Genomic DNA, 13,158 nt, shown 5'->3' with positions numbered 1-13,158 from the left:
AAACTCTATACCAATTAAGCGTTAACCCCCCATCCCCTAGCCCCATCCTGGCCCCTGGTAACCTGTATTCTAGTTTCTAAATCTATGAATTTGCTTCTTCTAATTATTTTATAACAGTGAGATCATGCAACATTTGTCCTTTTAGGCCATTGTCTTTTACTGCTACTGTTTTGAATACAAAATGGAGATTCTTCCAGTTAGCAAGAGGAAAATGAAAGCAATTTTTCTAAAGTGAATTAAATGAAATATAAACATGAAGATTAACACCATGTCTGAAGCAGGAGCCTCAAAATCATGCTATTCCTAGATCAGCATTGTAGTCAGCTCTTAGATTTATTTATTATTAATGGCAATATGTATTTATGACATTATTACAAATAAATATTTTATAATATGCTTGGCTAGTTCTGACATAGTGAAAAATTATCTACAATATCAAGTGTAAGAACAGATGTTTTTTTCAACATAACTTCTGTGCTGGTTTGGATATATTATGTCTCCCACAAAAGCCATGATCATTTAACCCAACCTTGTTGGGTGGAAACTTTTGATTGAGTGTTTCCATGGAGATGTGACTCACCCAACTGTGGGTGATAAGTTGATTAGATTATTTCCATGAGGTGTGGCCCACCCATTCAGGATGGGTCTTGATTAGTTCACTGGAGTATTTAAGAGAGAAGGTAAGAGCAGACACAGACCCAGATGCTTGCTGACATTAGAGATGCTTGGAAATGTGGGCAGAAAGATGCTTGTAGATGCTGAGCAAGAACCGAAGCCCAGAGACATTTTGGAGAAAGCCATTTTGAAACACAACCCAGGAGCAAAGGACAAGCAGATGCCAGCCTCGTGCCTTCCCAATTGACAGAGGTATTATGACACCATTGGCTGTTCTCTTTTTTTGCTTTCAAGATGGTTTTATTCATGCACCATACATTCCATCCTAAGAAAACAGTTAATGGCTCCCTATATAATCATGTAGTTATGCATTTGCCAACACTACCACTATCTATATAAGGACATTTCCATTTCTTCCACAAAGAAAGAGGAACAGTCAAAAAAAGTAGAAAGACAAGAGAAAAAGAAAAAGAAAGAACAAAAAATGACAGCTAAAAAGAAACAAAAAATAAAATTAAAATAAAGCACAATAAAAAAAATCAGACAGCATCACCAATGCCAAGAATCCCATACACCTCCCTATATCCCTGTCTTATAGGCATTTAGCTTTGGTATATTGCCTTTGTTACACTAAACAAAGCACAATACAATATTTCTGTTAACTATAGATTCTAGTTTGCATTGATTATATTTTTCCCCAATACCGCCCCATTTTTAACACCTTGCAAGGTTGATATTCATTTGTTCTCCCTCATGCAAAAATATGTTTATACATTTCATCACAATCATTGACTGCTCTAGGTTTCACTGAGTTATACAGTCCCAGTCTTTATCTCCTCTCTTTCCTTCTGGTGTCCCACATGCCCCTAACCTCTCTCTTTCAACCATACTCACAGTCATCTTTGTTCAGTGTACTTACATTGTTGTGCCACCATAACCCAAAATTGTGCTCCAAACCTCTCACTCCTGTCTTTTCCTGTCTGTCTATAGTGCTCCCTTTAGTATTTCCTGTAAAGCAGGTACCTTGTACACAAACTTTCCCATTTTGTTTGTCAGAGAATATTTTAAACTCTCCCTCATATTTGGAGGACAGTTTTGCCAGATATAAAATTCTTGGTTGGCAGTTTTTCTCTTTCAGTATCTTAAATATATCACCCCTCTGCCTTTTTTCCTCCATGGTTTCTACTGAGAAATCTGCACATAGTCTTATCGAGCTTCCCTTGTATGTGATAGATCGCTTTTCTCTTGCTGCTTTCAGGATTCTCTCTTTCTCTTTGATGTTTGATAATCAGATTATTAAGTGTCTTGGTGTATATCTATTCAGATCTATTCTGTTTGGGGTATGCTGCACTTCTTGGATCTGTAATTTTATGTCATTCATAAGAGATGGGAAATTTTCATTGATTATTTCCTCTATTATTGCTTCTGCCCCTTTTTCCTTCTCTTCTCCTTCTGGGACACCATTGACATGTACATTCATGTGCTTCATTTTGTCATTCAATTCCCTGAGATGTTGCTCCTATTTATCCATTCTTTTCCCTATCTGTTCTTTTGTGTGTAGGATTTCAGGTGTCTTGTTCTCCAGTTCCTGAATGTTTTCTTCTGCCTCTTGAAATCTGCTGTTGTATGCCTCCATTGTATTTTTCATCTCTTGTGTTGTGCCTTGCATTTCCATAGATTCTGCCAGTTGTTTTTCAAACTTTTGAGTTCTTCCTTATGTTTGCCCAGTGTTTTCTTTATATCCTTCATCTTTTTTGCCATATCCTCCCTCTACTCATTGAATTGGTTTTTGAATTGATTTAGCACACTTATTTGATGAACTTTAATTAGTTGTTTCAATTCATGCATCAGTTGAAGTGTAAATTTGTTCCTTTGACTGGGCCATACCTTCATTTTTCCTAATGTGATTTGTAGTTTTCTGTTATCTAGGCATCTGGTTTCCTTGATTACCCCAATCAGATTTTCCCAGACCAGAATGGGCTCAGGTCTCAGGAGGGGGTTATATTCAGTATCAGGTTTCTCTGAGGCAGTGTCCTAGAAGATTGACAGACTTTCCCATGAGGCCTCTAGATGCTGTGCTTTTCCTAACCTGCCAGCAGGTGGTGACCATCAGCCCGTCTCTCTCCCCTGGTGTAAAGAGGTGTGGTCCCTTTAATTCTCAGCAGACTCTGTCCTGGCTGGAGAGGGAGGGTGTCAGAAGCCAAGCTTAAGTTGTTTCTGGTTTGATTGTTTGTTTTCCCCCAGGCCCTGGGATTTAAGTACTGAAGGGAGGGCAGCCACTTGAGCTGGGCCCTGCCCCCCTCCTCTTAGGGAAGATACACCCCCTAGGAAGTTATCTTCTGCATCTGAATTTCTCCTTTGTCTCTCTGACTCTGTTAACTCCACCTCTGCCTGGGTCAGTGCACTGAGAACTGAAAATGCCTGAGGCTTTCTCCACTGAGTCACTCAGTTTGAGACAGAAAAAAAAAAGAGGAGAGAAAGCCCCTTTTCAGAACCAGTCTCCAGCTCCCTAGTTTCACCTGTCAGCCAGAGATAGTACCCAGTCCTTTGTGCTCTTTTCTTGGGATGCAGCCATTATCCAGTATTCTAAGTTCACCCATCTCCAAAAGCCTCTGTATTTTTTTCTGTCAGCCCCACCTCCTGTCTACTGGGAGTGACCTCGGGGTACTTTGCTGCTTTTTAGGGGTTTATCTGTGCTTGTAGCTTGTATTCTGCAGTCCACATTTCTTAATTAAAACCCCAGTTGGAGTTTGGTTGAGCTATATTCACTTGCTCCTGGCAGGGACTGCTTCTTTCTCCCACAGCAAAGTTTTGGAGCTCAGCCTGCTGTGGGGGGAGGGGAGCCAGTTCCTCAGTTTTACTTACAGCTTTTATGCTGCAATCTTAGCCATTCTACCCATTCCAGGCTGGTGTATGATATGTGGACAGTCACGGTTGTCCCCCAGCAATTGTTTCAGACTATTTACTAGTTGTTCCTGGCTATTACTAGTTGCTCTAGAGGACTAACTAAATTCCACACCTCTCTATGCTGCCATCTTGCCTGCCCCCTCCCCACCATCAGCCACTCTTCAGTGAAGGCATCATCTTGTTGATGCCTTAGTTTGGACACTTTAATAGCCTTAGGACTGTAAATTTGTAACCAAATAACCCCCTTTATAAAAGACAATATATTTTTGGTATTTTGCATAATGGCAGCATTAGGAAAGAGGAACAACTTCCAATTGGATATTCTTCACATATTATAACAATATCCATTTAGTATTAAATGGAAATAATAGATTTGAAAAGTAAATTGTAACAGTCAGTTGTATGAAAATTATTATATATCATAGTTGGACAGAGTATTGAAATTTTATATTTGAAATTTTTTGAGGTGTTTTTAGAATCAGAGGGATGTGAATTCAAATTCTTAAATGATAATTTTAAAGAACCTATCAAATCCAAGTATTTGACTTAAACATAATCTCTATGAATCTTATTTTCATCATTTATAGAACAGATATAAAAACACTTAACTAATGGAGTTGTTGAGAGCAACACAAATCTTAAAGGCAAGACTCAAAAAGATTAAACTTTTCCAAGTGACTTAACTGCAACTCAGACCAAAACTCAGAGTAATATTTATATGAATACAAAAATATTCAGCACCTCAACAAGGTAAATTCACAATAATTGGTATCCAACCAAAGGCATTCAAATGTCAGGAAAAGCTAAGCTATAATGAGGAGAATGATAGATCACTTGAAGGTGACACAGAGCTGACACAGATGTAAGAATTAGAAGACAAAGACACCAAAATAGCTATTATAATGGTACTCCATGTATCAGAAAAAATTGGCGAAATATGGAAGATATAAAAAGAACTAAACCAAACTTCTAGAGATGAAAACTACAGTGTATGGAATTTAAAAAAAATTCTGGATGGGATTAGAAGCAGATTAGACATGGTATAAGGAATGATTAATGTTTTGGGGTAAGATATGAAAGAAGCAGAATGAAGTGTCAACCCTCAGCTCACCTTTGCTTTTGGAGAGCTTAAAAGAGGACTCAGTATTATGGGACAGTAACCTAGGGAAGGAGTTAGAAGGGGTAGTGCTGGTGATGGCTGAAATAAGACATGGCTTCAACCTTTGGGGTCTTCTATGTTAAAGAGGCAAGAATAAGGATGAACCATGAACTCTCCCCATGCTGACGTCACTGAGGGAACCTGTCTCATGTTAGCAGAGGCCACTGACATCAGACGAACAAGACCATGGTCATATGGCCACCACCAATAAACAGCTGAATATGTCTGCAGTCACAGGAGTAGGGGTTTTCCTTTTTCTCATCAACCCTCTCATGGTCAAATAGAGCAAGGACTTAGAGGAGAGCAGAGGAGAAGTTTTTGGCTTCTTGGAGTTGGTGCCTTGAACAAATGACCAGAAACAATAATAAAATAACAATAACTACAGTATTTGGAGTATTTGTATATCTACTTAAATTAATTCTTTAAAATTAGAGGTAATTGAAATATTGTTTAGTTCAGACTGCAATAGCATTAAATTTCCCTAGTGGCAATTAATGGAAAAAAACTAATATTTTTTACCTCATCAAGTTGGAATTTCTCAATGAAACCATATATGATTAACCCAGTCCTCCAATGTTATATTTCATAATGGACACATAATCTAATCATTAATATGCCATTATGGTTATCAAAATTATTTTGTTTGAGAGGCAAGATAGAAATTAGAGGATTTTGGCCCATCCCTCCCCCCACCACCCTCACCAGCCCTTTTATTTAAATGGAATATATACTATATGTGGAAAATATAGCTAGTTGGTTTTTTACAAAATATCATCTTTGTAAACTAATAATAATAGAGCTGAAGGATTGTTTAAGAGTTAACAACTATAGGGATTTGATTTATTTGGAGCAAAAATATTTATATTTTGCTTCTGGTTGCCAAATTGGCTTCAGATTTTGGAGAAAAGCTCTATAATTTTTCTTGACTCCAAGGCTACCATGAACATAGTGTTTTAATGGCTTAGCTAAGATGAGAAATGAAAGAGAATGATTCTATAGTCAAACATCAAACAAAGGCCATCAGCATTTGCAAGAGAAATTTTGTTTATAGATGTTTAACTGAAAGATCTTAAGACAGAATTTTCAAGACAGAGAATCTCTCCCACAGCCTGCCTACTCACATAGCTAGGTCACTGGTTAGAAAGAATGGTGCCTGCTGACTGATAATCAAGACCCTAGAGAGAAATCAGAGGGCTAAAGAAACCAGGGTCACTGTGTAAGAGGAGAATATTTAGGTAAAACCTACAGAGATGCATGTTTAAAATAAAACCTGTATGGACTTTAGATGGAAAAAGAGAACTGTTCTGCGCCATCCACTATTTCCTATGTTTCTATAATGCCTACAAGTAGGATTTTCTTCTAGTAATAGACCGTCATTCATGCTTTTCCAGATATTAGAGGCCGCTTAACATATTTGTGGGCTTTTCTGAGATTATTGTACTGTGACATAACATATGGCTGCACCTCAACCAAAGAGTAACAGAGAAAGCAGCCAAGAAATATTCATCTCAACTATTTACCAGATTTTTGCCAAGGAAGGGGAATGCTTGCGTCTTTTGCAGATCGATGTAATGAATACTCTTTCAGCAGGAAGGCAACATAGGAAAGGCAGTAACCTTGGCATGGAAATACTGACTGAGTGTCAAGCTTGGGAATGCATGGTTTAACCTGAATGCCTAGGTTATGCTTACTTGTAAATGTATTAGTTTCCAATAGGAAATTTCCTCTAGATGTTATTGGGAAACGTTTGGAGGCAGGGAAGAAGATTCTGGGAAGGTGGTTTGTGTATCTGCATCACCCAAAAGAGCACATGAAAATGAAATTAGATTGCTTATGGAAAAAGAGGAAAGATCCCTGAATAATATGGCAAAACTGGTGGGGGCACCACAGTCAACATAGTATTTAGTTCCAGCTACACTTGAAACCCAGCTTGAAATTAGTAAAAAGACAAGCCATCAGGTACCACTGAAAAGAAAAAAAATGAATTGCTTAGAGATTCATGATTCCCTATCCTTTTCAAATAATATATTGAAGAATTAATTGAGAGCTGTGGGCAAAGTAAGATTGACTAAAGAAGCTTTAGAGAAACTGATAAAAAATTGCTTAGTGGATGATGCACATTATGGTTGATTTAAGAAATATTCAAGAGTAATTTGACTTTACTCCTTTTTAAAAACCTTTCCCATTTATTAATTAGGAACTTATCTCACACCATATACAAAATTAAGTCAAAATGGATCAAAAACCTAAGCACCTATTGCAGCACCTAATTGGATCTCAGGGTAAGATTTGACTCCACTGAATGAACAGCTTTGAATTAATGAAATTTCTAGTAACTTAGCAATGGAAGGGAAGTTTAAAGAGAAGGTGCAACTTTTGAGCAAAAATCTCTCTTCTCCATTGCAGGGTGTGAGATGTCTTAAAGAAGAACTAAAACTGTAGAATCCTAGAATTTTTCATAGATTTCCAGAATGATTGGGCCATCAGAAATCAGTGGTTTATGGTACTATTCTAGCAAATCTTATATTATGATATCTTAATATCAAAGTCAGTAAGCTTCTTCAATTGTGATGGGACTTAAGAAAACTGAGAAAATTAGATTGCCTGTGTGTATTACAGTACTTTGAGGAAACAAGCTATTGTTCAATTCACTAGGCCCCAAATTCATGATTCAGAATCTGGCATGGCATATGGCCAAAGTTTTTTCTTGTTAGATTTAAGGAAGAGTGAATATTATTTGATACCCATAGGAAGTCTAATGTTGAAGGTAATACAACTTCTTTTTTCCAGTGATACATGCCTGACAATAACCCATACTCCTTTCAGTGATTAATGGAGACAGTTTCTATGAATGGGAGTATTTGGAAGGGTAGGTGTAGGCAAATAATAAAATTGGGTCTTGGGGTTTTAAGGGCTCAGAAAAAGCAAGAAAAGTGACTTCCCTAGGTGCTAGGTGGCTTAAAGGAAGCCAGGATGAACATGTCATTTAACAGGTGTGAGTTGTTTCTCACATTAGTCAATATGCATACCATATTGTTTATTGACAAGGGGAAATCTGATTGCTTATCTCACTAACAAGCACTGTCTTACCAACCTTATCAAAGAACCACAGGTATTCAGAAGGTATTATCATTGATTTATCCAAGGTTACCCCTAGAGTAGAATAAGGAGATTGGCATTCAACATCTCTTTGGGCTATTTTTTAGTGTGCCTTCCTGAAAAATAAAAATAATAAAATTTCCCATACTATAAGCATTGAATCTTGATGTGAAGAGATTCCACAAACTCTATGCATTCATGTAAGATTTGTTGAAGCTGAAAGTTAAAAATGGTGATCATCCTGGTGCTTTGGCTGTTGTGGCTAGTAATCATCATTGTGGAGACATTTTTTTTCTCATAACACCATTCATGTGCTCTAGATCCCTAGATACTAGCCAAAATGGTGGTTTTGTTTGGTGAGGTTTCATAGAAAATGAAAAAAATTTTTGTACAGTTAATATGTACAATTGGGTCAGGGAATAAGAAATCATTAATAAAATGAATGGCAAACATGAAATAAATGAACAATAGAAGGGATCAACACACCCCAATTTGTAGGAGAACTCATATTTCTCTATTTCAAATCCTACTCCAAGCAATGGTAATCAAGACAGTGTAGTCCTGGTACAAGGAAAGACATGTAGAAAACATGTTATGTCTATAGTCAACTGATTTTTGATGAAGATGCCAAGACTATTCAATGGGGAAAATAGCCTTTTCAACAAATGGTGCTAGGGCAACCAGATTAACCACTTGCAAAAGGATGTATTAAGACACTTACCTCACACCATATACAAAAATTAAGTTAAAATGGATCAAAAATCTAAGTGTAAGAGCTAAAACAATGAAACTCTTAGAATAAAACATAGGGTAAATCATCATGATCTTGGATTTGGCAAAAACAAAACAAAACAAAACAAAACTCTGAAATATGACACCAAATCATGAGCAACAATAACAAAAATAGATAATTTGGACTTCATCAACATTGAAAATATTTGTGCTTCAAAAGATACCATCAAGAAGGTGAAAAGACATCCTGAGAAAAAATATTTTCATATCATATCTCTGATAAGGGACTAGTATCTGGAATATATAAAGAACACTTACAACTCTATAATAAAAGGGCAGATAATTCAATCAAAATTGGCAAAAAAAAAATCTGAATAGATATTTCTCCAAGGAAGATATACATGTGGTGAATAAGCACATGAAAGGAGTTTTTCATCATTAGTCAACAGGGAGATGTAAATAAAAACCGCAATGCAATACCACATCATACGTGCTAGGATGGCTAGAATCAAAAAGTCAGATAATAAATGTTAGCGAGGAGGTGAAGAAATCAGAATATCACACACTGCTGGTGGGAATGTAAAATGGTGCAGACAGTTTGGAAAACAGTCTGGTAGTTCCTCAAACAATTAAATACAGAGTTATCATATGGCCTAGCTATTCCACTCTTAGGCATATACTTGAAAGAAATGAAAACATATGTCCACAAAAAACATACATGATTGTTTATGTCAGCATTTTTTATAAGAGCCAAAAGGTGGAAATAACTCAAATGTCCATCAACTGACAAATGGATCAACAAAATGTGGTATATCCATTCAATGAAATATTATTCAGCCATAGAAAGGAATGATGTACTGATATATGGTGCAACATAGATGGCCTAAGCAACATTGTGCTAAATGAAAGAAGCCAGACACAAAAGAACACCTAATATATGATTTCATTCATAAGAAATGTCTAGAATAGGGAAATCTATAGAGACAGAGAGTAGATTAGTGGCTGTTTAGGGATGGAGGGGCTGAAGGAATAAGGGGTTGATAGCTAAAAGGTACAGGGTTTCTTTTTGAGGTAATGAAAATGTTCTAAACTGACTGTGGCAATGGTTGCACTTTATCTGTGAAGATACCAAAAATGACTGGATTTTATATTTTAAATGTGTGAATTGTGTAGTATTTGAACTATATCTTAATAAAGCTGTTTAAAAATAGGAAATAAATAACCAGTAGAGAGTATCAACAAACACCAACTTTCTTTCTTGAAGATATAAAGAATGGCATGTTTTTATGTTAATAGAAGAGGAAGGCACATATAAACAATATTATGCATGAGAAAAGATCTCTACTAACTTATATTTAAGATTTTACTAATTGTATGAATTCGGTAAACAAAATTATGCTATTAATTTGAAAATGTAGAAAAAATGAACTTTTTGTGAAAAAGAAAAATTATCAAAATTATCTTAAGAGGAAATAGAAAAACAGTGTATTAATAAGTTTTACATGAATTGAAAAATTTAGTATAAATCTACAAAGAAATAAAAACACCAAGTGCAGACATTTTAATTTAAGTTTTTTTCAGAGAATAGAACAAGAGAGAATGTGCAGCTTTTCATTTTATGACACAGTTTGGAGAACGCTAATATTAAACTTCCGTAAGACAATAGACAAATTGGCAAATAAAAAAAAATCAGTGTGAATGGCCAAGAAACTTATACAAGAAAGGTCAACCTCTGTATCATCAAGAAAATGCTCACACATGTGCACTAGGGGCTATGCACATTGGAAGCTTATTGCAGTATTATTTAAAAATAAAAAAGTGGACATTACCTAAATATGCCCATCTTAAGGGAAACTGGTACATTCTCAAATATAGTATTAAACAGGTAAATTGAATGAACTGTTTTGGTATGTATTAACATGGATTGATCATGATAACATAATGTTGAATTTAAGAAAAAATAGTGAGTCACGAAAAGGGTGTGCATGTTTAAAATATATACAAACTGAAGGTGTGTGTGTGTGTGTGTGTGTGTGTGTGATTTAAGAACAGGTATGTAATTAAATATGGCAACATAGACAAGAGGATTCACCTAACCTTAGGTTAGCAGTGGCTTCTCCAGTGATTGGGAATGATGTGAGGTGATATTCAGGAATATTCATAATGACAGTCAGGCTCCAAGTGAAAAAAACTTTTTATTACTATTTAAATAAAAATTTTCCTCTTTGAGTCTAAGACCTATTGCAAGTGAGATCTAAAGGACTGAACTTTCCAGAATATGCTTGGTAAAGGATAGATGTCAGAAAATTCTGATTGTTCCCCTAAAGTCACTCGGGCTATTAGAGACTGAGGAAGCTCCAACACAAGGGAGCTATGAATCTATTTTCTTGAAGAGCTAATGATTTGTAGTTGTGGCAACATAATTTACTGAAGTGTTAATTTGTGTTTGTTTTCCCCAACAAGTTTAATACCACCACTTCAAGATGGTAGACAACATTTGCTCTTAATTCCTTCGGGAGATTTGTGTCAAGGTGGAAAGCTGAGGTTGCCTGGAACTGACAGAGTTTCTTGTGTTACTTGAAAATCACAAACACTTTGAAAGGATAGTGGTAGGTTACCTGGAGAGAGAAGGAAGGAGAAACAGGAGAGCTTTGATATCATTAAAAAAGGAAGAGGGCCATACATCCTGGATGTTAGAGAGAGGTAGAACACCCTGATATAGTAGAAAATGCAGCACCTGTCCATGGCGATATGAAGATATGATACATCTCCAGAAATAGAGCAAAATTTCAGAAAGAGTGGATATGTAGGCCATGCAGGAAATATGGGCCCAGACACAAATTTTCCTTTGGTCCAAGATTATCAGGTAAGTAGCAGAATCAACAGAATGAAAGGGGTCATGAAATTTCAATAAAAATGTATCTGCCAAGGGACTGAATACAGAGACTCTTACACATCTTCTAGGGGCCTTTTAAGCCTCTGGAACTCTTGTGTGACCCGAGGAAGGAGATGGATTCCCAAATGATGATCAACTGATGTAAAATTTCTTCTTAGCCTGATGGGATGGGGGCCATTATAAGTAGACTGAAATGAACTGTATAAATGAGCCATTTTTGGCCCAAACACACAAGTTGCACTACAATTTAATCAGAGTACAGACATGATATCATAGAATCACAGAAATCTAATGCAGGAAGGGATCTTCAATCCAGTCTACCATTTTAAATAAGGAATGTGAAATCCATCAAATGTAGTTAAATTTGCCCAGATTTAACTTTCTGTTAAGAAACCAAGCTGAGATTCCAACTCAGGTCTTTAGTTTCCAAGTCTAGTTTATTTTTCCCATTACATTAGTCTCTCCTTAAATCAATATACTAGAAAAAAAGCATGGCCCCTCTACTCTCTGTAGGGCAGTATCCTAATGCAAAGGTTTTATTTCTATTTGCTTTTCCCAGAATCTAATACTATTGCAAACTACACACACGCGTGCACACCACTCGATAAATATTTGTTGCTCGGATTATTAACCCATAAATATTTTAGTGTTTCCTTCAGGGATCCGATTTCTCCTAAGAAACTACATTTTCAAGTAGTATACTTCAGATGAATTCCCTAAATGTGTAGGAGTTTGTTCCTGAAAATATATTTCCACCCTAACCTAAGCTACTACCATCTTTCGCCTAGACTATTAAAATAACCTTTTATCTGTATTCCCTGAATACTTTTTGGTCTGTCTATTGGCAATTACCCATAGGCAATCTTTAAAAAACATAAAGAAGATCATATAGCTCCCACGCTTAAGCCTCTCACCCCAACACTTGATTATGTCTGTCACCCTATTGTAATTAGAATAAAATCCAAATTTCTCAGCATGGACCACAAGGCCTACATGATGTGGCATCTCCCAAATACTCCACTCTCAGTTTGTGCAAATTTCTTCCCAGTTACTAAAAATTCTGGCCACACTGATCTTCTACCAATTCCTGGAATATGAATATCCCAACCTTATCCCCATGGGCCTTTTTAGTTTCTGCTGTCTGGATTGCTCTTCATTTGGATCTCCAAATGGTTGGCTCCTACTTATTCATTTCAGCTCAAAGATACTTTCATTAGAGAGGGTTTTCCTGATCATATTATCTGTAGTATATAACTGTCCCCTTCCCCCAACTCATGTCATTTTATAATACATAATCTACTTTATTTGCTTGATTACTCTTACCACTCCCCCTAATTCTTATTTATTTTATTCATCTATTCTCCCTTGATCCAAACTATATTGTTCACTTCTCTATCCTTAGTACCCAACAGGGTCACCATGCATAGCTGTATATTTGTGTTCTGCACAAGTCAAAGGCCACCATTGACACAGACCATGATGTAAAGAGTGACACCTGAATTTGGCAATGGCTTGAACAATCACTCCCTTATTTCTGGAGTGTGTAGAACAGTGCTTGGCACATATTAACTAGTTTCAAAAACATTTCTGAATGCATTGATTCATTCTAGTGGTCTGCATTAAAGAATACCATGCAGATTCAGGACAGGGAGAATGTTTCTGCCAGTTAATTCTTTTTTCTCCTTTGCTATAATGTAAATACTCCCCACAAAGACTGTAGGGCAAGCATATTTTTTAAGTGAGATAAGAA

Source organism: Choloepus didactylus, chromosome X (genome assembly GCF_015220235.1).
Source record: "Choloepus didactylus isolate mChoDid1 chromosome X, mChoDid1.pri, whole genome shotgun sequence".
Lineage (NCBI taxonomy): Eukaryota > Metazoa > Chordata > Mammalia > Pilosa > Megalonychidae > Choloepus > Choloepus didactylus.
This window is presented reverse-complemented; position numbering follows the sequence as displayed.